Raw genomic sequence first — 26,163 nt, forward strand, 5'->3', positions numbered from 1 at the left:
AAATAAATGAATTTAATCTTTTTCCTAGTTGTGTCCTAAGCTCCCCCCCCCCCCCAATATGCATACATAATGAAACACTTGCCTTTCACACTGCTTAAATAACTGTTAAATGCACAGCGTTCATGCCAGCCTGTGCCATGAAGCTCATTTTAAAAACAACTTCCACGTTATATACGTAAAAACAGACCTATACCTGGCCTCAGAGTATTTCTTACACTTTGCAACTTATATATAATATTTCCTCTCTTATTCTGTAACAACACAAATCATATTTTCCTTTACACATAAACTTATAACTGCAGTTCCTACTGGGCATGTAAGAATATTTGAAATAATTCAGCTGCCTGCTATTTTTTTACAAAATATTCTTCCATTTTCAAATCTCCCTTTAAATAGTCCCTGTACTTGCACCACTCACATCTCCAGCTTTTACCATGCTCAGTTCAGAGATCCCTCTGCATAAACCCTGTTTTGCCTATTTTACAGCACTTATACTGTGCAGCAGTTTATAGGAGATACATTTACCCTTGCACCGATAATTTTTATGTTTCAACCTCACTCCTTTTCCTCAGACTCCAGTTCCCGTATTTTCCTTAAAACCCCAAATAGTCTAGGTAGCCACAGAAGTGATTGTTCCTACCAGTTTCTTTTCATCACTTCTGCAATTGACCAATTGACAACTGATTGATGGTTATCTTTTCACTTCCACAATGAAAGAAATTACCATCACTATAGCTATGTACAGTAAATGCCTCCAGAGTAAATTACATGATTCTAAAATTCTCCTTAGCTCACTTAGTAAAACATCAACACAAAAAAGTTTCTTTTTTGCCTCTCTTCCTGTACTGCAGATTTGGCCTTTCCTGTCAGCTTCAGAAAAGAACTTGACAGCTTCTTTAAAAAGAGGAGTATAAAAGAACTTGAATAAGGGATGGCACAGGGCTGGGCTAAGGCTTCCATTCTCTGCAAGTGGCTATTCTTTGCACTGAAAAAAAAATTAGGCATGTGAGCACAGATAAGCCACATAAGAATACCCCAAAGAATATTCCCAGTGACCTTGAGATTTTGCTGCAATTCCGTATCCATTCTCTGCTGGAACAGCTTCATGAATTCTGAACTTCAGAATAACTTATTTCCAGAATGTGCAATTTATTCCTTGTAGGGAGAAAAAACACTCCCACAAAATTAGTAGGGGAAAATATTTGCCAGTACAAAATAAAATAAATTTGTCCTTGGATTTTTGCAATAGTTCAGATGTAATGGTAAGAATTTGACTCCATTCCTATCGCCGGTTTTGTTTTAATGATGCTGAGATGGAAGAGAGATGCAATTCTATCTAAAACCAAACACCCCTCTTAATTTTGTCAGAATTTTTAGCTCCTGCATGGAAATATAGTGAAAACTTTTGATTGCTGTACAATTAAGGGCAGTTTTCAGTGCATTAAATATACCACTGAGAAAGACTGAGAAATATTTATTGGGTTTTGTTCCTTCTTGGAGAGCACTTTAAAATTGAGACTAAAATAGACTCATTATAGCTCATTATTTAAATAAACACTAAAGGAGAAATGTAACTCTTCCTTGGTGAGGCCAAAAGATTTTGTAATAATATAAAAAGCCTGTTTACTTTGCAATAAAAGACACAACAGCTCGTATAACCTCTCCAGTTCAAGTTACAGCCTTTAAAAGCTTCTATTACTTTCTTCAGGCTGATAATCTCTATGACTTTTTCCCACTTCAGGCCACCACTATCACTAGCTTTTAACTGGTTTCCTGTGTTTTGGATATCACCAAACTTCAGGACTCTGTAGTCCTAAAGTTCTCTTCATTAATTTATTCAGGAAAGGAGTTTTCTTGGAATTTATGTTACACCACCTTGGATGGATCCTTCCTGAGAGGTGGGGCCATGATGAAGGATTCACTCCAGATCTAAATAAGACATACAGACTAGATGAAATGCTTCTCAAACATTCTTTTCAGTTCTTTTATCCCCTCTGAATTTATCAGCAATATTACTTTTGGCTATCTCTATCCTGTACTGGTTTCCAAAAGAGAGGGGCAAACAAGAGTCAGAAGAGATTTGATCTGACATTCCCATACTCCAACAAAAGACCAAAGCTCAACCAAAAGAAGACTAACCATGGTCTGCAATTACCTATTACTGAAAAGACTTTTGAGAGCAAAGGACCCTTTATTATGAGGGAAAGAAAGGTATAAGAAATTACAGAAGATAATGCTTTGCAGTTGTTTCACAGCTATTAGAGGACTAGTAAGGAAATTCTTGATGTAAAACTCATATTGTTCATTTCTTTCATTATTGTTACTTTTTCAAAGAATTCTATGCCCATGGACCAATATCCAGGGAGAAATAGCTGGTATTAAAGTCAGTAAATTACAGAGTTAGTGTACTGCTGTGCTAACCAGATGAAAGGAGGACGGCTGCTATTAATGTACATAAATATGATTTGAAAAGGGACAACAGAGAATAAAAAGGAAATATATCAGGTTCATCTTTAGTTAACTTAAAGTTGCATTTTAAACAATTAACTGCAATTATAATACAAATTTGTGCTGGAAAGAACCGTATCAAAAATCAGCTACAACAGTCTTAAAATACATTTTGTCAGATTACTAATTCTTTCTAGTAAACACCTTTGTCCACACATGCATTTGTTCTTAAATATTTCAAGCAGTCTTATTTCCCAGCCCAATTATCTTTTGAGGCTGTAAAAGGCTCTGGCAAGGACAACCCCTTCCCCCAAATATTTACTTGTTATATTAATTGAACAATTTAACATAAGAGATTGAATGTTAATATTTTTGGAATAATATAACATTCTTGCTTCCCAGCAAGAAAACAACATAATGATGCAAGGACAGAAAGAGACAACTGATTTTTACCCAGGCAAATTTTAAACTAGAGGCCTTCAAAGCTATTGTGTGCTGTTATACACAATAAACTGTTATAAACTCAGTTTTTCTTAACCTGCATGATGGCTTGAAAATTTAAGCAAGAAAAAGCAGATAAATTAAGTTTTACTTTTCCAAGTCTGATTTCCAATTCTTTCTAACAGAAAGACTCATTTCAAGCCATTTTTGCATCACTGCATGTCAAGAGGACAGCTTTCCTTGTGATGCATGACATGGGTTACTCACTTGAAGGTGAAAGGAAATTTGAAGAGTAACCTTCAAATCCTATTATGTCATAACTACTTTCCTGGAGAGGTGAAGGAGAGAGTGGAGACTATGTGTATAAAACCACCTCTTTTTTCATTCTCTTGTCTCTGGGCACAGGCTTTTAAGTATTTGTATAATATAGGATCTCTGCCTTTTTGTTGCCAAGCATTCATAGTAAGTACTCCACAACATAATAAGAGTTTTGAATAGAAGCCAGAAAACCATCTATCACTTCTGTTTTCTTCCAGGTAGCTTCACTGGGTTTTATGACTGGTCTAAACCATATACGTGTTCTATAAAACACCTAATTCATGTACATCAGCTGAAAGGTTAAAAAAATAAGAAAAAGCTTTATTGGGCCAAAATTTAGGTTGGGATTCATTTAGACAATTCAAGGATCTGGTAATTTCCAAGACAGCCATGACTTGTGAAGAGAAGAGTTGCAGGAAGAGCAAATATTTTATCTGCATCTTTGTGGAGTAGATAAGTAAGTTGTAAAACGACTGTTCCTAGAAGGATGCCAGCAGACCCTTTCATGTCAAAAGGATAACTACCCAACAACAGAGATTTCTATAAAGAAGCTTTGAGAAGCCAAGGCATCACTCTGTAAATACTAAGAATTTTGTTATGAATGTTATTATAAGGGAATCTATCAATCTAAACAAACCCTTTTTCTAATGCTCATCAATATGATTTTTGAATGCTTTATAGGCATCAACTCAACCAATATGACAGAGACTAGTGGAAAGGCTCTCAATATAATCTCCTACAAAGCCCTACAAAGTTCAGACAGTAGTCATAGCTCTTACTTTAATGTGAACTAATTTTTAATCATGGTAAAGTACTTGAAAATTAACATATCCTTAAACTCTCTTCTCGGTGTCACCATCTCCATCAAACCAAGTGTGTTTATTCTGCTCCTCCTCTGTGCTGGGTTTGAGAGTCTGAACAAAGGCAGCATGTGGAGCAAGGAGTTAGCAGTGATAACAGCCAATAAAGAAGAGATGAAATGTCCTCAGGACTGCAGCTTGTCTGGACATTTAACCAACTGCTGGGTTTGCTACTTTCAGGGAGGGCAGCACTGTTGATATTTAACATGACAGTCCATATTGGGTCTCATGACTTAATACAGGTTCTTAAAGACTGACATGGTCTTTGCTACACAGATGATGAAGTCAAGGATCACTTAGACAGTGAGAGGACTCAAGTTCAGTGTCTAATTCCAAGGCATTGCTAGTTAAGATGTTGAGACCTGGGTTAGAGGAGTGGACAAAAGTATTTGCAACCACCAGGCATTCAGCATTCCTTCTGAACACCAATTTGGAATGTGCCACTTCCCCCTCATAGGAGAACAATATTCTTTGGGACCAGCAACCCCAAATTCTTCAGTTTTGAGTGACATTATTAAATAAAAAAACCCACTAGAAATGGCAGAATGTTGGGAGAACTGACACTGCTCCATACAAAGCAGACCATGAAGAATCAAGCACTGAACAGCAACAATCTGAACAACAAAGCTGACCTAAACACTTGGTGGGTTTGTTCTTCAGAATAATATTAAAAAAGCCCTGAACAACCAGGAGCAGAACAACATGTTCAGTCAGAGTCTCAAGAATGTACTTTCTAATGGGGAACAGGACTTCTCTGATGTACCAGAGGAGAAGGAATATAAATGTATAGAAGCAGAAAACCTGACCATTTTCCTCTAATGTCTGAAAATCTAGAGCAAGCTCATGCGAACTCTGACTCTGAGGACATGCGTGTTGAGGAGGAGCACAATTACAGCCACATAACAAACAAGACAGAACAATGTAGGGAACCAGAACAACTGAACATTCTGCCAGTGGAATTAATCCAGGACTCAGAGCAGCAAGGACAAAAGCTGGAGAGTTGGAGGCAACATTCTGCAAAGAGAAGCTGCATGACCATTGTGTACACACAGAGAAGCTCAGCAACATATGTGACCTGAATACCTGAATGTAACCAGCAGCCATTCCCCAGACAGAGCTTTCCAAAAAGAACAAAAACCACAACAAGATCACATGAACTTTGAACTTCTCAAAAAAGAAGGGTTTTGTGGAAGTGCCAAATGCAGAGAAGCGTCAGCCAGTGGAATCACAGAATCACCCTCTGTGAGTCCTGAGTGGTTAAAAAACAGAAAGAAGGTCCCATCTGTGAAAAAGCAGATGACTAACAGGAGAGTCATGTGCAGCTTTGGAAGAAGAAAAAAAAAATAGTAAGTAATTCAGATGAGATATAAATTATTTGAAAAATCACAGAAATACAATGGTGAGAAGATGAAAAAAAAAATAAATTGCAACCAATAATTTCACCATATTACACTCCAGGATTCTATTTTTTTCCTTGAGCAATGAGACCCAGTATCAACAAATCCATACTGCAGGCTTTAGGTGGGGGCGTGTTTCTGCTCTGGGTAATTAAAATGGCTTTTCTGAAATTAATTGCATAAAAAAGTGATCTGGTTTTACTGACCAACTGTGAATCCCATTTCTCTCAATTAGAAGTGTATATGCAATTTAAAACCCAAAATTAGACACTTTAATCCATATTTAAGAACCAAATAAGCTGCATGGGGTCTGTGAAAAGCAAGCTCTTAAACCACTCAATATTATTTATATACACATCCACAGGGATGAAGAAGAGAAGCTGATACTGCTGAATGTTGAAATGGAGACCTGAGGCTGGATGTGGCACCTCAGCAATCAGAGGTGCTGATTACATTTTGCCATTCACAAATACATAGACAAGATGATCTCCTTTCTCTTTGCTTTAGAGTCAAAAAATGGCAAAAGGACAGCAGAAGTCAGGGGTCTTCCCTGACTGTGATACTTTATCAAAAGTATGAAGCATTTAAGCTGTCCTGCAGTGACTGAGAATGTAAGGATCTGCACTGTGCTCACAGTCCATGGGACAGTTATACACAACTGCACATTCTGTAAAGCAAAATGATAAAAAATATTTTTATTGTGTATTTTGAAAATTAAGTTTTATACAGTTAATAACATGTAGGGTGAAAATAAATAACATCCCAATTGAATGTTAATCCAGTCTGATAGGTGATAAAAGAGATGTAAAGAAAAGAGGATGTGTGCTTTTATAAAAGATAAAAATATCCATCATAAAGGTCCTGTAACCTTTTGTCTCCTAACCACATATTAGATTACTAAATTATTGAATAATCTAATGCACAGTTTCCTTCATACAGCAGAAGCAATTCACACAGCTTGGTATGCAAAACAAACAAACAAACAAACAAAAAAGAGCATAATTTGACATTTTCACACGCTTGGCTTTGAAAGCAAGCTCATTTGGTTTTTTTCAGGAGTATTTTGCATTCTTGGAGTACACCAGCAGTGGCTATAATGTGTGATGTAAGTGTATCATAGAATGTGTTTATTATAGCCATTGCTCTGTAGCTGCTACAAGGGAACCCCTTTGAGGCTAGATAAAAGTTTGCCAAAAATAATATTCAAATATCCTTTTAATCAAAACAAGATAAAGAGGAGATTAGTGCCACCAGTGTCAACACCACCACTTCCAAAACATATGCTCAAATAAAACATGAAAGCTTTAGGGGATTGGTTTTGCAAGCTTCAGTAGCTCACACTTCCTCTCTCTTCCAACTCTATGTATTATTAAAATGCATCAGCTGATGATGTGTGTTAATGACAAGCTCCATCCTCAAAGGGGTCTAATTCATTAAAGGGGATGATTACACATTAATTCTCAGAATTGAAAACAAAATATTTATTTAGATTATTAATTATGAATTTTATTTCAATACAGAAGATTAGATTCTTTTAATGTCATTTAAAATAAAAGAATGAAAAAGTATATCACAAGAAAAAAACCCACATAAATATCAAGCAAAATTTAATTCCTGACTAAACTTAATAGCATGAGGAATTTTCTCCATAAAATATCAATTTTCATGATTATCATAACTGATAAAGATTGAATATTTTCTTTAATTCTAAATCTTGCTGTTGCTCTCCTCCCCTTCCTCCCCCTCCCTCGAATAACAGTTATAAATTACATATTTTTTCTTTTACTTACAACTCGTTTACCTTTTAGATTTTGGGAGAGAGTGTAGGACATTTTTCTGTCATCAAAATGATACCCACTAAATTTTTATCTAAAATATTAAGATCTACATTTTCCCTCTGTTTTGGCAGAATTTCATCCATACAAAATCTAAAGACTGGATCTAGAAATTTCTAATTAAAAAGCACAGTTTCTGATTTGTTGTGGGAAAGCAAACTGACAAGAATAAGAAACATTAATTTAATTCGGTGCTTGGTGAAACTACTGGGAGTTGATTCATGGAATGTATCTTTCCTGTCTATCATCACTAGAAGAATTTCACGAAAACGCCAGTTTGCCCCAAAATATGCATTTGTTGGTTGTGTGGGATGGATTTGGCCACCAAAGGCTGCTGATAAAAATGAAACCAACACTAAAATACAGACAGCATTGAGCATGTAAACATCCTTAAAACTCACAGTTAACTACTTAACCAGGCATGGTAGTGGGGGTTGCGTCTTTTGCATCCATGAAATCATCATATATATCACAGGTTTTCCTTGGGAATTGATCCAAGACCTTGGGGAGCACCTGTGTGGTGTGAACAAAACAACACGAAGCTGCAACTGGGAGCACCAGTCACACCATGCTCGATGCTCTGGGTGAAAGCAATGCTGAAAACAGCTTATTGAAAAACACAGCCATGTGAAAGCAAAACTAGAATATTACACATGTTTAAATACACAAAAGTTTGTGTTTGGCCTGCTCTAAAATTCCATGAGAACACATATTTTGGGCACACTTACATAATTTCATCAGATGCTTCCCTTCAGGTGTCTGTGACCTCAGCAGTGCTCAGATGAACACCCCTCTTGCTCGAAATAAAGAGGTATCCATTGGTGGAGTGATTCATGATGGCATTGCATGTAGAAGAAGCTGCACTCTTTATTATAAATTACAGACAGCATTACAGACTCTGGAAATTTGGCATGCATTTAAGAGAGAAATGCTTTAAACCATGGGTAGCAAAAATAAAAACTTCAAAGAAGTTTACAGTGTTTTCAGAAATCTTTACTGAATTCATAGATATTTACTGAATAAGCGAAACACTTTAAGCCACTTTATTCTTCCTGTGACCATTACCAGTTTGTTACTAAGGGCTTCCAAGGCAATTGTACAAAATACATAATCCCTGTACTAAATATATCCTGAAATTCTGCAAATGTTATATTTAACTAATGCAGTACATAGGGAAAATCCAGTATTTGAATACACCTTCTAATTTTCACTGAATTTGCAATAAAAAACATTAACTAGGCTAGCCACATTACTGTGTGCAAAAGAGGTCAATTCCAATGGCTTTTAGTTGCACAAACAGTGCCATGGGGATACAAGACTTCCTTAAAGGTTTTGAAATATGATCTTTTCACTATTTAGTAATCATACCCATGAAACTTGCTTGTATCTGAGTATGAAACTGATTCTAATGTGGCTTTCCCAGACAGGAATTATCCACCATTAAGGTAATTACTGGAGGGAACTAAATTCACATTAAACTCTCTGACGTATTAGTCAAGAAAGTCATTGAAAAACTCTTGTTTACTTATATACTACTATATACCCTTTTCAAGCTTGTTTTTCATATCACTAGCATGAGTACAAAATACAATTATTAGGAAAAGCTCAAAGCACAAAGCTGCTTTTTGAAGAGCACAATTAAAGTAAACCAGACATTGCTCCACAGCTGCAGTAGAAGGGCAGAGACAAATGAGAGTTTTAAGGAGAAAGGCGGAAAAGTTACTTCACTGCAAAGAAGGGCAACAGTGAAACTGCATCAGTGGCAACAAATTCCTTAAACTCATAGTGCAGAGGACAATTTATTTACTGTAAAGATAATGATTTATTGTGCAACACCCCTGAGTTCAAGTTCACCTTCACACAGTTAAATTATAATTTCCTTCCTATGGTGAATACACACAATTCATAGTTATTTGTTTGTAGGATAAGATCTTCAAAACCATGGCACGTCACTCCTTATCAAATGTCTGTGAAAATGCCTCTATAACCTGGTAAGCAGCACAAGAGGCTAAACCCCACATTATATCAGGCAAACATATCTGTGTGTACATAAAGACTTAAATAGCTCCCAAATGCTGTGCTCCATGAGTGCTCCCCCGTTTGTATTCACCATACAGAAGATGGTATCTTAAATGTAAACAGTATGTACTGCTTGGGTTTGGGGCTGAGTTAATGGTGATTGTTTGCACAGGATAAACCATCTCATTCTTCTTGTGAGATGCTTCCAACAGAAGTTTTAAGGGTCTTTATTTTCCTCTCAAGCACTGAGAAGCCAGATGGAAACCAGGCCAAAAACTTTCACCAGCAGCTTTTAGTTTAACCATGCTACTGATGCAGCTCAGAGTATTAGCATGTATTTATGAGGGATACCAAATCCTGACAACTTTTCAGCTCTTTGGTGAGGTTAAGTTTGCAGTTTGTCCAGGGAAAGTAAATTTTTGCCCTCATGGTGGCAGAGAGCAACTAGAAAATACAACCCACTGGACAAGGCAAAAATAAAAGTTACTGTGAAAATTTAATTTTGTTATTCAGTTTAAATTACGATTTTTGACAATCATAAGGAACTTTTCCAAGTTTTTCACCTTGTGCTGGCTTTACCACCAGCTTGCATATACAGAAGACATGTGAACAGTATGGCTATGTACTCCACCACACCCCCTGCCCAGTGTAAAAGTAAAGATAGAAAGGAATTGCTTTCACGTAAAGTTTCCTGAAGAAAGTTATTCACTTCCAAGCAATGCTTTTAATCTAAATACAGATTTTCTTTTGGAAGAAATCCAGTATTTTTTTGTGAAAAATGTTTAGAAAATTATTTTCATATCCTAACTGGAGTTAAACAAACTTAACTAGGATTTGGTTTTATAGCCAGTCTTCTTTTCCTTATTGAAAGTGTGTCCCAGTGTGGAAGTGCAAATGATATATTTGGTTTTCAGTACTTTCCAGTACTTTCAGTGCTTGCAATTTTTAATTACAAAATTCATATAAAATCTTTCCTCAATCACTTTTCAGGAGATGCACGATTTATTATTATTGAATTTAACTCACAAAACTGCATATTTGGCTAAGTTTCACATCTAAGTAATGTGTTGGGGGTTTTGAATTTCTATCATTTATCCATGACCTAAGTAATGCTATGCTGGTGTGCACAGTTTGAATGAGCAAAACTGCACAAATATATAACAGACTTGAGAAATCATGAAACCAATCACCTGCTTGTATCTTATTTTATAAACTTATTTACTATACAAGATAATGATAAAAAAGGGCTTTTCTATTTATAATGATGCTGTTATTAAGTAGCAAAAATTACAGCTGAATAATAAGTTTTTTCTTCATTTAGTATAAATATTTAAAAGTATGATTGGATATTTTAATATTAACAAAAATCAATTTCTAAAAGTTATAGTTTTGTTATTCTATATTCTGAAATGTTCATCACTGGTAAAATCATTACAAATCCAATGATGGCTATTAAATGATGGCTAAATTAAATGATGGCCACTAAAATGATGGCTATTACAGTTATACACATCTCTCATACATTTCATGTGGCTGTTTCAAAGTACTTTCCAAAAAATAAGTGTAACAGTCATTAGAGGAAATCTTAATTTCAACCTTCCTCAAAATGAGGCAAAAGTTTGCCCCAGGTCGAACAAGAAGAGGGAAGAAAATCTGGCATCTTTTCTTTACATTTATGAATCTGCATTAATTTATTGGGAAACATATTCAAAAAGAAGGTCTGTCCTACAGCAATGGTGTTAGCACTAAAAAGTTCTAGAGGTAACATTGATCTCTAAATTCTATGTACCATCTCCAAAACTTCTGTGGTTCCCAAACTAAAGTCATGCCCAACTCAGAGTAGTGCAAACTAAAATAGAGACTCAATCTTTTATATCCCTGTGGCCACAAGTAAGAGATTTACCAGTGGAAATAAATGTAGAAATGTTACAGCTACTTGGAATTGAATTTTTGTGTCATATTTACTCTGTTTCCAGAAGTCACTACCCATCACCACAAGCCATTGAAATTCTTCTGAAGAACAGGAAGAACCCAAACATTTCCTTCATGTCAAAAAACAAGAGGGCTTCTATCCCTAGCAATTAAAAAATGGAAGTACATGTCCTGACATGAGTTTTAATTACTGTATGGGGGCAACTGACCTTTTTCCAGACAGTTCAGGGGCAACTGTATGAAGGACCCATTTCCCATGAAACCAGCCTCCAAAGATTTCATCAGACAAAATGATAATGAGCTATTGCAGTTGAAATGAGCTGATTAGTTTTTCCCCCCAGCTGCTGTTCAATTAATGAACCACTTTTTAAAATTTTGAAATGAAGTTCACTAGTCATCTATTTTTATTTTCTTAAATTGAAAACTGATAAATGAATTCAGCCTCTTGGTGACACAAACAAAAATAGTTTGAATTTCAGATCTTGAAGAAGTGTTAGGAATGTGAAAAAAAAGGCAGTTTTAAAAGCAGTGTGAATATTTAGCAGCAAATATTCCTAAAGGACTGTTAAAACACAGATGATTGAAGTAGCAGCCAGAAAAGGGATGCAAATGACTCTTAAATGAAAGGTTATAGAGCACTAGAGGTGTTTAATCCAAATAACAAACTGTTGTTGTCAATGAAAGATCTGATACAAACCGATTTAGATAATGCAGAAAAATGAACACACAATTTGACAGCTACCCTGGATTTACAGAATCATGGGATTAAATGCTTTCCACTTATTCAAAGAGGATTAGTCAGGATACATTTATTTATTTAAAGCAGATCTTTTACAGAACTAAAGAGTTTACAAATGATATGGAGTGATGGAAAATAGAAAATCCATATCAGCTTTAGCTTCTATCATTCAGCCACAGATGGAGAACTGCTTACTACCAAATACATGATATAGTGCATTAGCAAAATAATAATAATATTAATAAATTTGGTGTAGCCTTTAACTATTTAGTCAAGAAAAGAGAACATTAAAACACTTGCACAGGCCATTTGTAGAGAAAGGCAATAAAATGTGAACACACTAATGAAACATCCACAACCAGAGGTTGTGTAAAACACAGGTGCAAATCAGGGATAACGCTGGTGGAACTGTACAGCTGCAGTTGGTCTGAGATGGAAGATATTAACCAGATGAGATTGGAAAGCAGGATTCCTGCATGCAAGGCCAAGAGCTGCTGAACACTCACTACAGGGCACCGATTAAGTCACTTCACTTTTCAGTCCCCATTTCTGTTAGCAGAGATTTTAACCTGAAAAGTTTTAATTAAATGTCTGATAAGTGATTTGATCTAATAGTAAAAGCTTCTCCTCATGAGCAAAATAATAATAGCAACATTGTTTGAAAGTTTCTGCCTGTGCCAAAATCATGCCAGAACCTAATTTTCATCACTGCTGAAGGGTATTTATCAGCTCTGGCAGTGTTTTGTGCTGGCTCTGGGATTCCTTTTCATCACCAAGGTGCTGAAAGTCAAAATCTCATGTTTAGTTTTTTTTGGTAAGAAAATCTATACATTAGAGGCCAAACAAGTGAGAAATGCCTCTAAATATGACAATAAATGGAAAATAAACAGCTCAGTGTAACTGGGTCACTGGAGTGTTTGCAGATTCACAAGTGAAATTTGCATTGTAATTGTCAATTTCTGAACTCCATATATTTAACATCCTTAATGTCATCCCTATGTTGCTATGTTGCTGTGCTTTGAGCACTCCTGCTTCCTCTTCAAAATTAAATCACCTTCCTGGATACCAATTCCAGTTATAAATGTGAACAGGTTGCACAACTGCAGCTCATAACAATATTTGTGTAGCTGGGGAATGTTGCTTCCCTTCAGAACACCCACGATCCATATGCTTCTTTTCCTACCAAACCCCAAGCATGCAAGAATGATCGAAAGAATCAAGAAGGGACAAAAGGAAGGAGCTACCACACCTCCTGTCTACCCTTTGCACATAGTACCAAAGACAGTGCCTTGAAAATAGAAATATGAGCTTTTTGAGCTAAAATTAAAACTGATCAATGTGAGAGCCTTCACTAAATGAACTACATGCAGTTTTAGCTGCCGTGATGTACCTGATTTAATTTGCATCACATGAAATGATCCAGATAATGACAGTGACCCCGGTGCCTGTTCATTTCATTTCCCCAAACTGCTGGGCCTATCATTAACCAAGGCAAGATAAGATAACAGATGGCTGTGAATTAATCCTATCTTCAAATATCAAATGAAAAAAAGTGTGTCAATTAAGACAAATTAATTTAGATTCAGCATTCTAGAAATAAGTTGAAATAGATTTTGTGTCCACTTAAGGATACAATAATGAGTTCATAAATGAACTCACACTTTCTTAGTGATGGGGATACCGATAAAGCAAAAGCTGTAAAACTTCCCAAATGTGTTACTTCAACCATTTTGCTCGGATTTGAAAAAGCAGATATGGGTAGACCTGTAGATTCATTTAAACATTGACCCTAACTTTATGGCTAGATATAAACAAACAAGACTTGACAACATAGCCACTGTTTTAGGAAAACAATGACCTCATTATGATCACTCTGAATTTTCTATCACTCAAGCTGACTCGTGAACTCAGTCCAATCCTGAGGATTCCTATTATAAATACTAAATATTTTTATAACTTTCTAGGGGACTTGTATATCTATTTATGTAATATGTATATACACGTATGGATTGCTTTATTGGAATATATGCCAGATGAAGAGAGAGAAGCAGGGGCATTGAGAACAACAATAGAAATTCAGTGAAAATGGTGAGGAAGTCACCTGCTTTGACATGCCTGTGCCTGAGCCTTATTGTTTCATAGCTGAACTCTTACTGAAACTATGAATTTGAGTCCTTTGAGCTGTCTGTGGTAGACAATGCTTCATCGAGGAGGTAAGTGCCTCCAGGTCACCAGCAAAACACCAAACACTGAAAAGCAGCAGTGAAGTACTTCAAAAAAGAACAGGTAGACACGTACACTCACAAAGCTCCTCTTGTGAAGATGCATCCTATGCCAGCAAACAAATGCTGCTTCTTTTCTTCTCTCTAAACCTCAGAACACTCACAAAGTGTGAAATATTCTAAATGATACACATCCAAGATACATGAATCCTACTTACACTCTTCTTGACGGGTAAAAGTGTCATAAGGAATCATCAGCACTTAGGACTAGGTGGTCAAGTGCCTCGTTTGGTGAACAGCACTCCCGTTTCTCCTCCAAATATTCATAAGTGTCACCAACGCTGCAGACATCCTGGCTGCACAGATTGTAACTAAGAATCCACCCTTTCATTCCAGAGAAATTCAGAATATAGCAAGCCACCATCACCAGTAGATTATAAGGATATCTAATTCTGCCAATGAATTACAAATTTCACAGTCTGAAAATTGTACCTTGTGATGCACAGAAACTCTGTCGTTTTTAATTTTTTGGTTAAAGTGCTGCTGTCGTTGCAGGCATCATCCCCCCAGATTTCTCTGAAGACTGATTCTCTTGGATATGAGATACTTCTGCTAATTTGAAATAGGCATAAAAAGATCTCTCAAGGCTCTGTCCATGTCTCCATAACACAGGGAAGCAGTAAAAACAAGACAATTAGGATACCGTATAAAATTCTAGGATGAAGGCTTCTGCCCCACTCAAACAACCAGATTTTGCCTGGGATTTTTATTCTTATTGCATCCAACACAGCTGCTCTTCACTGACGCCATTCTCATCTCTTATTTCATTCTCCTTATTGCTCCTGCTTCTCCTGCTACAGTTTTATTGGCTACATTTGTCTTATCCTGGATTCTCTCTCTTATTTAACTCTGATTTCACTCTGAATTTACAATTCACTATTTCTCTCTTTCTCTTTACCCAGACGATTCAAGTCTTCACTCTTTTATTACTAAATTCCTTTATATGTTACTCAAAGTATTCTGTAATCAGTTATGAGAAAACATTGATTTCAGCAGGACTCAGTATCAGTGCTCTTATCAATATCTATCTTGTTTAGCACAAGGTCAATTTTCCAACTCAAGGGAAAATCAGATCTAAATGTTCACCCAACCATGCAATTATTGTACGTATTTCCTTAGAACTCGCTGGAAGCCTCATCACACTATGACAATAGATGCTATGAACTTAAATTATAAAAGCAGATAGAATAAAATAATTCATATTCAAAGAGGATGTGAGTTAACAGTATAAGAAATAAACAGTCACCCACAAGCAGATGAGGATCCTCCTCTTTTCCATGTGGTGCATGTTGGTGTTTTTCCAGATGGATGTTATGTGGAGCCCAGTGAGCGAGCTGCATTTGTTATCAGCAATTATCTGATCACAACTGACACACAAGATTTAGTCTTGAAACTGAAGAACCCACTGCCACAGAAAGCAGTATTAAGTTGGTTAATCAGCTGATTTCTCTCTTCCCACACCAAAAAGAAATAAAACTGCCTCTTTACATATTCTCTGGTGAAAGTAAAGAAAACCCTCCAAACTTTTTCAAAACGAAGACATCTTCAAATCTTTAACACAATGGAGCAGCTGCTACTGAGTTTCCTTGATGGGTATATTCTGTCATTAGGGAAATCAGAGGCCCTGCTAAATACCTTTTTTGTTTGGTTGTTTGTCAGCTCAAATACTGATTAGGTTCTCTGACAACCACATTGTTTGTTTGCAAAAATACAGGGAGAAAAACCTTCAGTTGCAACTTGCATTCTGTAGAAGCAGTGGTTACACTCAGAAATATTTTGTTAAACTCTTTTACAGTAGGAAATTTTACCATTATTTAAAAAAAAACAATGTAGAAAAGCTCAACTTAGATGATTCTTTCAGTATCGTTGTGCAAAAATGATATCAAATCTATTAAAATACTAAATCTAAAACAGATAGTAAACTTGCAAATTTTACTCGGGAAATACAAAGTTTGCAATTAAAGTATATTTTGAGTAAAACAATACTGAGTTCTGAAACTAAGCACAGTACTGGAAAAGATGAGTCAGAGTATGAGCTACTTGACAAAAGAAACTTCAACAAAGAGGAGTTTGTGACAGAAGGGTAAGGGCCCTTTTTTATCTTACCATAGCCTTGGATATAAATCAGAGCTGACCGGAACAATAGTATTTACATGGCAAGCTGTGAAAGCCTAAAGAGAGATTTCTCTACCTTCATCTGGAAAAACCCACATCCAAACACACCATCTGCCATGGCCTGCCCAAAGCCACTGTGTCCTTGAGAGCTGTGGACATCCACAGGCACAACCAGCCCGTAATTAACTTGTACCTTGCTCTGCTGATATTTGGTCAGTGTACAGTGACTGTGGAGACATACTGTCCATGCTTGCACACACTCACATAGGAAACTATTATTTTAAAATTACAATCCCAAAAATAAACAGGCTTCAGATCATGGAATATATAAATGTTGCTGACAGTTATAAAACTGATAGTTATAACAGATAATAAAATTATCTGGGCAACATTGTTTTAATTGCAATATAAATAAGAATATATTCTACATAACATCCTAAATACGAAATATGCTCTCAATGAAATGTTGAAATTTCTGGCAGCAGAATTCTGACAGTGTATGCTGCTTGTTGAAACTTTTAATACATTAAAATCTGTCTCTGGAAAGACAAGGAACGAATATAGATTTAACGCTGAAAAAAGGACCCTTTTACTTACTTAATTTATGTGTTATTCTTTGCCAGCCAGTGAACATAAATATGTGTCTATACAGTCTGTCCCTCAGCAGGGGAGAGAGAATAACAGTATTGCCACTAGAACTTCTTGTGAAAGAAATATATGGTTTACAAACTTCATTATAGAAAGCACTGAAGCATGTTTCAAAAGAGGGACTCCGAAGTGGAAAGAAGGCAGGATATGATGGTAGCTAAAAATTCCATAGAACAAGTTTCTACAGCCAGGAATTGTGTTTGTCATTTAACATGCAACAGAGAAAATGGAGATAATAAGCAGAGAAAAAAAAAGGCTGCAAGAAGAACTCAGAACCTCAAAAACAAAAGATACTGGCAGCAGAGAAACACAAGATTGCAAACACAAGATTGGTTGAAGGTGTTGTGGACATCACTGATACAGAAGGAGTGAGAGAATATGCTGGCCTGGGGTCAGAAACAGATAAAGAAAGAATTGGAAACAGAAAAAGCTGAGAAACCTTCATGACTTGCTCAAATTTGCTGTGAAATTTCAAAACAAGTATAGGAATGGTTTCCAGTGCATGTCCTCCTGATTGCACTCATCAGTTTAATTGCAGGGCTTCTTTCACCCATCACACCAACCTCCTCTGTTCCTCTTGGAGGTGAGATCTCCACATTGATCCAGTGTATCACACATGCAATATATATCCAGGTTATGAAGCTAAAGAACAAGTGCTTAACCATTTTTGCCACCCTAAAAAATCTATCATTCTTTTTGTGATCTTATTTTTAAAGATTTTTTAAATTTTATTTTCAGTGTTTCTGAGAATTACCAGAACTACACTATGAAGAAAACTGCATCACCCACAGCAGCAAAATGGGGATGGCAGCAATGCCACCATTTTCAGAAACCTCAGTCTTGACCTAAGGGTAGGATATGGTGTTTATAAGGTCAATATTTGATCTGTTTGTGAATCCCAGCAGGAGTCCACAGAAGTGGCCATCATGTGGGTGATTCCAGGTGCAAACATCTGTCTGGTTCACACCAATAGAGTGTTTTCCATAGTGGGCAAGGAATAATTTTGAGCAGTCAAGACAGTAAGGTACAAAGCAAGAAGGAAAAGTTTTTAGGAGATCAGTTCTTCCAATTCCATTTAGGAGACAATACTTGTGTTGTGCGGAGAGTCCAACCAAACACAAACCAAATAATCCATCTGTACTCCTTACACTATCTCCATTGGAAGAATTACATTCAGCAAAAGTGTTGAAAAGCAGCTAAAGATGTCAAAAACATTTACAGGCTAAACAGATCCCGGCTCAGATAACTCCATTTCAAGTAATCTAAATTCATCCCCATTATCACTTAAGTGAGCATTACGGCTGTTAGCAAACCCTACACAAATATTCAGATTTTTGTTTTTCCTGTCATGCTGAAGGTTATCTCCCCAGTTGCTCTGAAAAAATCAGGTGACAACCATTTCCCATGATGCTTTAAGGGCTGTCAAACTGTCCATCAAACTGTCACCTGACCAATCGTTCCCATGGTTCTTTTAGACTTCTCGTATGATAAATTGAAAGGCACTATTATCTGCCTGTTGTGAAGAGGAACTGCTTAGGCTTTGATAAGATATCACTAGTCCCAGGTGAGAGGAGCCTGACAGCACATCAAGACAAGAAAACACATGGAAACAGTGAACACAGGAGCAAAAGGTTTACAAACATCTGTTGTCATTATTTATTACCCCTTTCCGTGGTTTTAGCTCTACCCTTGTTCTATGTCTGTTTAAAAAAAGACCTTCCTTTCTTCACAGTCAGTCTTAACTGCTGCTATTTTTAAACCAGTTAGTTGTAGAAAGAGAAATATTTAAAATATGAAAGGTGTCTTTAATAAAAGGTTGCATTAGCTACCTTTTTTGATACATGTTGCTTTTACCATCATTATATTTGAAGTTTTATATGATTCTCATGGTGCAATTATGTCATAAGAAAATGAGAAACTCTGTAAGATATGAAGACATTTTAAGCTCCACAATTATTTTTTTCATTGATACCTTGAGACCAATTCACAGTTTCTTTGCTGATATATCAGATCTGTCCTTGTACAAGTAGCCAAAGTTAGCTGAAGATACCTCAGAACCTAAACAATATGTTGTTATTTATTGAGGGCTGTCAATAAAAGGAAGCTGGTTGCTAACATCACCACCTTGTGTACAAATATTTGTTTGCATGCAATTTTAAATTATTTTAGGCAGTGCTACAATTTCATTAGACAGCACGGAAAACCTCCATTACACAAATGAACATTTAAATAATTTTATCACTAAAAAGATATTTGAGTCCTTCAGGTTTGTTTGACAACAATGTTATGTTCATCTGAATTAAGATTGACAGCAGTCCTTTACATGCTGTGGACAAACCCTATTCACTGGAGAAAGAAATCCACAAAAGTCAAAAATCCACAAAACAGGACTTTAGTGGTGGCAAGTACACCTCCAAAACATACTCCTCCAAAATATACTCCTCCAAAACTACTACTAAAGGTGAGGTTCATAATTAAAGTACATCCAGCTAATTTCTAAGGTCTCTTTTCTAATTAAAAACTCTGTTGAGAAATAATGGATTATTACATTTTGAGGCACTTTCAACTTCCTCACATTTTGAATATACACCTGATTTTAAAAGCGAAAGCTCAGTTCATCCACGGCTACAAAGCACCCTGATCAATAAACATGATAAGTTGCTCCCTTCATGAGCCAGGTGAAAAAGGTACAGATATAGTAACCACTGAACTCCATAATACCAAGCTGATTTAGACAGGATGGTTTCTTTTATCCCTTTTCATGCAGAAAATCAGTTAGTGTCAAGTGCGGGAACCAGAGAAGAAAAACAAGAATGAAATAGCAGGGCATTTTCCCACTCTCAAATGAAAAATTCTACTGAGCTAAAATATTCTCTCAGTTATTGCTGACCTGCTGGCTCACACAGCGGCGCTCTCTGGGCACTTTTCAATAAGAAAAGCACATGGTCCCTTTCTCCAGGTCATTACAATGGAAAAATGTGGGAATATTGAAAAGAAAGAGGTGGTATACACTGAGTGGTTGAGGTGGTGGCTGACTATTTGGATAATCATGTTACATTAAACTCGTATTCTTTCTGTTTTCTCTAATCTTTGAAGGAAGAAGCACCAGTGCAGAGGAGGAAGGGACTCTTCACATGGCATTGAGAAAATAGAATTGCATGTAGAGACTGGGGAGAAGAAACTGCACTCTGTGTGAGAATCTGATAACTGGGCTGTAGAGGGAAAGCTGGATTTGATTGGGCAACAGCAGGGAAAAAGGGCAGGGCACAGTCATACTGGGCTCAGCACATGGACAGAAGGCTTCAGGACAGTACAGGGCAAAGTTGTGGAGGGTTTCAAAGACAGGCACAACAGCTGAATGATCTCAAAAGTGGATTTGCACAGCCAGATAAGACTTCAGGTTAAGTGCTGATATGTCTAGGAAGCTCCACTGAGGAAGAAGCTAAAAATGAGCACACTGCTCACTACCATACTTTGGTTGATAAATATTTGAGTATTTATTCTCAATAATGCATTTAGCATTTACCCTGCAGTAACAGAACTCTCTGACAGAAGCAGAAAGTCTTCTGCAGATAGAACATTTTAAATTGCTTAGATAATGTCAAAGTCAGCCTTAAGCTGTGGAACCTTAATATACTCTGGCCACTGGGGTTCTAGATTTTTCACCCCTGACCATTTGGGGCTTGAAGACAGAAAGCAAACATATGGAATACACAAATCTAGAGCTTTGTATTAATAAATTAATTATGTTTACAGTGAAGAATTATTAAAGGAGATTAATGCACAGTTCTTTGTTAATAACTTGGTTATGCTTTGCTCACAGCTTGTTGCATTTACCTCCTGATGGGGAGTTTTGTCTGCCCGTGCTGTAAATGAAGAACAGGACTGTGAAAAAGCATCTGATCCTGAGCAGCTTCATAATTGCTGCCTCATCCACTCTGACAGAGTCCCAGTATTCCAGTCTTATACCTACTTAAATATGCAGCCCTTTGCAGTGCCCAACACATGCTTAACAAGCCATGAAAAAACATTATCAAATATATCTTCTATATTTTATTCCCTCTTTAGAAGTTCTTTTAACTAATATAGGAAGTGTTCCCAATACAAATAAAAATGGAACTGATTTGCTCTTCTAATGACAGTAACTGCATTTGCCAACACTATTGACATAGCACAGGTTACTGCCTGGGAGCTGCCAGAATAAAACAAATAGAAGTTAAAATAGGAGAGAAATGAGCACAGAGAAGTAGAAGGAAGAGCAAGGACTGTAATGACTGAGGAAAGGTTGGCTCAGGTCAGCCTGAGAGACAGGAAGTGGCATACGAGAGACAGTAATTGATTGTAGAAGTTGAGTCTTCAGTTATAAGAAAAATTCATGGAACACTTTCTTCAAAGTTCAACCTAAGGAATTTAGGTGCAGTCACACAGGAACACTCAAAGACCTAAATTTCACCAGGAGTTCCCCTAATCTCTGGGTGATTCAGCTTTGTTGAAGGAACAGGCTGCTCGGGAGTGGAAATACAGAGCTCTCATTGCATTGGATATACTGTGGCCATCACATGTACAAAAAAGCAGAGCTGGACCATCCCTCAGTTATGGGTCCTGTTTCAGTCTTGTGTGGTCTAAGACAGCAGAATCTCTTCCTTGGAAAAAAGAGCTGTGCACTCTCTGCAGCCCAGAGTCTCTCCATGGACCACAGCCAGGAGAAGACCAGCCCTCTCTGTCAGAGGAGATTTCTCAATGGCTCCAGAGGACAAGGCTGTAGTTTTAACCATGAGCACAGAGAGCAGAATGCTATCAGTGGGTAAACTGGGCTTACAGGATATTACTGGGCTTCAGTCACTACTAACCTTTTAATTTTTCTTTTGCAGTAAATGCAAGGCAGATTGTTTTTGTCTCCTTGGACAGGAGACTACCTTGACTGACCTCATCATATTCATCCTGGATTGTAACACCTATAATGTGGTCAGACATCTCAAAACAGCTGGCATACCCTGATTTGGTATCTCAAGTATTTTTTCCAATACCCCATCATGTGAAAACATTTTCACTTTGACAGATCCCTCTGGGTTTACAAAACCTTCTGGACTTCTGCAAGACCCTGTGTACAGAGAGGATGTGAAAACAGAGTGCAGTAAAGTGTCAGCCTTATCATGGAGGTAGGCCAAAAAATCTTACAAGAGAGATGGTAGCACCACTGAAAATACATGAGAATAAGAACTGCCATCCTAAGTAACCTAAACCCTCAATGTTACTACTTTTGAAAGGCTCCCTCCTTTTGGACCTTGGCCCTGCCCATGTGTACAAGTAAGTGAATGGAAGCAAATGTAATAGGACTACTCATGCATAAAGCTGGTCACATGCATTAACGCTGGCAGGAACAAGGACCTTCTTTTCATACTTACACTAGAGGATAGTAAAAGAAATGCTGCTCAAAGAAATCCATCAACTAATTCAAACTCTAAGCTAGCTACTTCAGAACCTCGTACAATGGCCACACTCAATGGGTCCATTGAAGTCCTGGAGACGAAGTAAAAACAGGTTTCTTTTTGAAGAACATTACGGGATCAATATAGTGCCGTGGATATTAGGAAAAGTCACTTTAATAAAAAGGAAATTGCACATAATGTAACAAAACAATTGCTATTTGGAAGGCCCTGAAGAAATGGAACAATGTAATATGATATTTCTTAACTTCATTTCCCATCCATTGCAGAAATCATAACAATAAAGTTTTCTACATAAGCAACTTCATGAGCTGAAAGAAGAGAATGTATAATTCCTTTCCTTGGACTAAGCCAAAAGAAATGAAGAAAAAAATTGATTCTTCTCTGTTAACCTCCTGTGTAAAATTTTTCTCCTTATCATCTCATCTAGTCATATCTTTCTGCAGTTTGAATTACCCTCTTTTCCTCAATCTGGTAAGGCAGTGAAAGGATGTTTGTTCTGCTAATTAACTTTATTACCCTGATAACTCCCTGCAGCCTTTGACGAAAACAATTACCGTTCCTCCTTTTTTTTTTTCCCACTGGCAAAAAAAAAAAAGAAGAAAAAAAAAAAGAGGGAAAAAAAAAAAAAAGACGACTATTAATTAGAAACGAGGCCCCGGTCCCTGCCATGTTAGCCTGCCACGTTCTCAGACCCTCGAGCGGGATAGCATTACATTGTCAGTAGTAATTTAGCTCTCATCTGTCTCTGCTAATTATTGTCACATTCATCAAATTCATCAACAAAAGTGCTCTCAGAAGGATTGCATATTTGCAGTTAATACAGCATAAACTGGTATTACCCATCACCACATTTGTGATGATGAGAGGGACACAACTTATTCATCCCTAATTAGAGCAAGCTGGGTAATTAATTATACATTCCGCCTTATTACTTCTGAGTTCCCAGATATTGTTTGTCTAAAAAGGGGGAGAGAGAGGAAGAGAGAGAAGCCTGAAAATTAAAAAAAAAAAAGGGAAAAAAAAAGAAGGGGGGAGAGAGAGAGGAGAGAGAGAGAGAGAAATGTGTGATGTGTTTTGTCACATGTGCTATGCCATAATTCCCACCTGACAAACTAGCTGAATCAGTAGAAAATTGCAAGTTGTCAGCAGCAGAATAAACTGCTGTAATAGCTGATTAATGATCAACACCTGTGACAGGTGCTACACGGGACTGTAAACTTGGTGTGATTAACAGTCACTGGACGAATAAATATTAGTGACAGTCAGTGGAGAGCGAGTTTGTGTGTTTTAACAAATCTCACACATTACAGTTATTGATATTTCCAGTGTAGGCACTTTCTTTTTAGTAATTATCTGACAACACTGGAAGTGTGTTTTAATCCAGTATGTTTGTTTCTCTTCTCTTTATTTCAGAGTTCAAAATGATGTTTTGACAAAATGACCTCACGGAGTTCACAACTGCGGACAAATTTAGAATAGTCACAAATACTTTGTTCCGTGTCCAGCTCATGGAAACACTCCCAAATATTCTTTCAAGGAACTTAAATATACCCATATATAAGCCTACAGAGATAAAAACATAAATATTGTATAATTATATACATTTTTGGAGCTACATTTTCAAAGCCTGTAATTCTAAGAGTCAACTCAGTTTTGTTTCTTATGTCAGTGGTTATGACATACACATGACTGCTGCAGGAAACCAGTATTTCTTTTATTTTACCATCAAAGATGCATGAATATTTTCCAAAGGACAATTTCATTCTCATTAATTTAGACTTTGAAAATTCCTGTTACAATGGGGCATGTAAGTTATCCGTTCATGTGATTGCTCTATGCTCAGCACAGTAGTATTTAATCAATTCCTAGATACAACTAGAGCTATATCAGGATACTCTTTGGATAGCATAAACCACATTTTTCATCTTTGTGCATGGTTACAGATATGCTGATTAGGTAAAATATATATTCTTGTGCAAAAAGACATGTATTAGAAAGTGAAAAGACATGAACACAGACTTGGAGAAGCCAGTAACAGCAGATTTTGCCAGCAATCCAATGTCATTCTCAAACTCTAAACATTATATAACAACACTGTCTTCCTCTACCAAGTCTTTACTGGGCCAAAAAAAAAATTAAAAAAAAATCACAAGTCATGATTTCAGAGTTTCACCCATGCATGTGAGAGAAACTAATTGTTGGTCAGATATATCTAATGCATCACTCTGTCCATGTGACAGCTCAGCTATGTTACGTGCTTGGTCTGTTAGAAAAATAAAGCTCAGCATTTTCCTCAGAACAACTTTTTGTTATAACCAGAGGTAATGAAATAAATGTCATTAAATATATCCTACTTGGCAAGATTTACCTGTATCATGTAGCACATTAGGAGATATGGAAAGGAGTAAAAGGCAAATAAATTACTGCTTATATTATTTCCTGAAGAGAAATAATAATATATATCCTTTCCTAGAGCACAAAATATTGCAATCATTTGAACCTTTAATGGAAAACCCTGAACACATGGACCTGGGCTGTTACTTCTCCTTCCAGACTCACAGTTCTGCATCTGTAACAACCAACTGGACTTTTTCTTTCTATTCCATGTTTTCTAACAGCAGCAGAAAAGAAAGCTTTCATTCCTTGGTCTAATTGTTTACCAACCTGCTTTTAGGCATGAACTGTTACACAAACTCTTCTTTCACCTGCAGACAAGTGTGGGTAAGGGCTTCATAAAAGGGTGGCATTTAGGTCATCTGAGAACCTCCCTGTATGAAACAACTTCCCATGAACTGCCCTGTCATTCTTTTACAGTTGAAATAAGGACAGCAGAGGAACTTAGACAGAAAAGAACATGAGTACTATTTTTACAAGCCCCAACAATTGAATAATAGTTTAAATATATCTAATACTTGTCCTTTAAATAATGAAAAGATGGAAATAATATCCAGTCTGCTGTTAAGGAAAATATTAACTATTTTTTTTACCAATGTGTATCCTTCAATTCCCCGTTTTCATTTATACCTGCACCAGAAATATGAAAGTCCCAAGCAACCCATTTACCAAAACAATGCAGAGAGATGAAAATACATTCATGAAAAAACAATAGTTTGCTAGGTATAATACTTTTGTTTTCTGATTAATCTCCAGTGTAGCAACCTGAAACACAGAAGCAATAGCTTGAAAGCTTTATGCAAAACATATGTAAATGTGCTATGCTTTAGCACAGATACATCTGAATAGGCAGCAGTGCCATGAGCCAACAGGCTCAGAAGGAGGCCAAGCCCACATCCAGATGCCACTGATAGAGAGACACTGCGTGGCATCAATGCTCCCAGCTGCCAGGCTCACCAGGCTTTTTGCACAACATTTGACTGCATGAGACCTCACAAAGCTCTCTACTGATAAATCATAGTAACACACAGAAACAATTCCAGTGAGTAGAAAAAGAAATCTAACAATAATAATTTTAAAAAAATCTTAAATATTTTCCTACAAGAAATCACTGTCTGGAAATTGAATTATCACTTTATTGAACCAAAGAGAGCAAATAAGAGTCTCAAATTAATGCTGAATTTAACAACTTTTTAAGGTGATTTTGCATCTTTCAATACTACATTTTATGAAATTGAATCCTTTACCTGTTCCATACACAGAAACATAAGTTCAGTCTTTAAAA

General features: G+C 36.7%; 2 long non-coding RNA genes across 6 annotated transcripts in view; one reads left to right on the forward strand and one right to left on the reverse strand.

Moving 5' to 3' along the window:
* LOC111933369 (uncharacterized) overlaps positions 1 to 26,163 on the reverse strand; it is a 274,768-nt gene that overhangs the window by 89,820 nt on the left and 158,785 nt on the right. The window lies entirely within an intron of this gene.
* On the forward strand, positions 18,451 to 24,919 carry LOC111933368 (uncharacterized). Of its 2 annotated transcripts, none has more exons than XR_015274445.1 (4): positions 18,451 to 18,665; positions 20,131 to 20,226; positions 20,858 to 22,955; positions 23,898 to 24,919. It is a non-coding gene; the product is annotated as an uncharacterized LOC111933368 (long non-coding RNA). The 2 variants fall into 2 exon arrangements; XR_002866664.2 differs by having other exon boundaries at positions 18,468 to 18,665; positions 21,906 to 22,955.

This window comes from Cyanistes caeruleus, chromosome 10, assembly GCF_971803275.1.
Source record: "Cyanistes caeruleus chromosome 10, bCyaCae1.hap1.1, whole genome shotgun sequence".
In the NCBI taxonomy this organism is placed as follows: Eukaryota; Metazoa; Chordata; class Aves; order Passeriformes; family Paridae; genus Cyanistes; species Cyanistes caeruleus.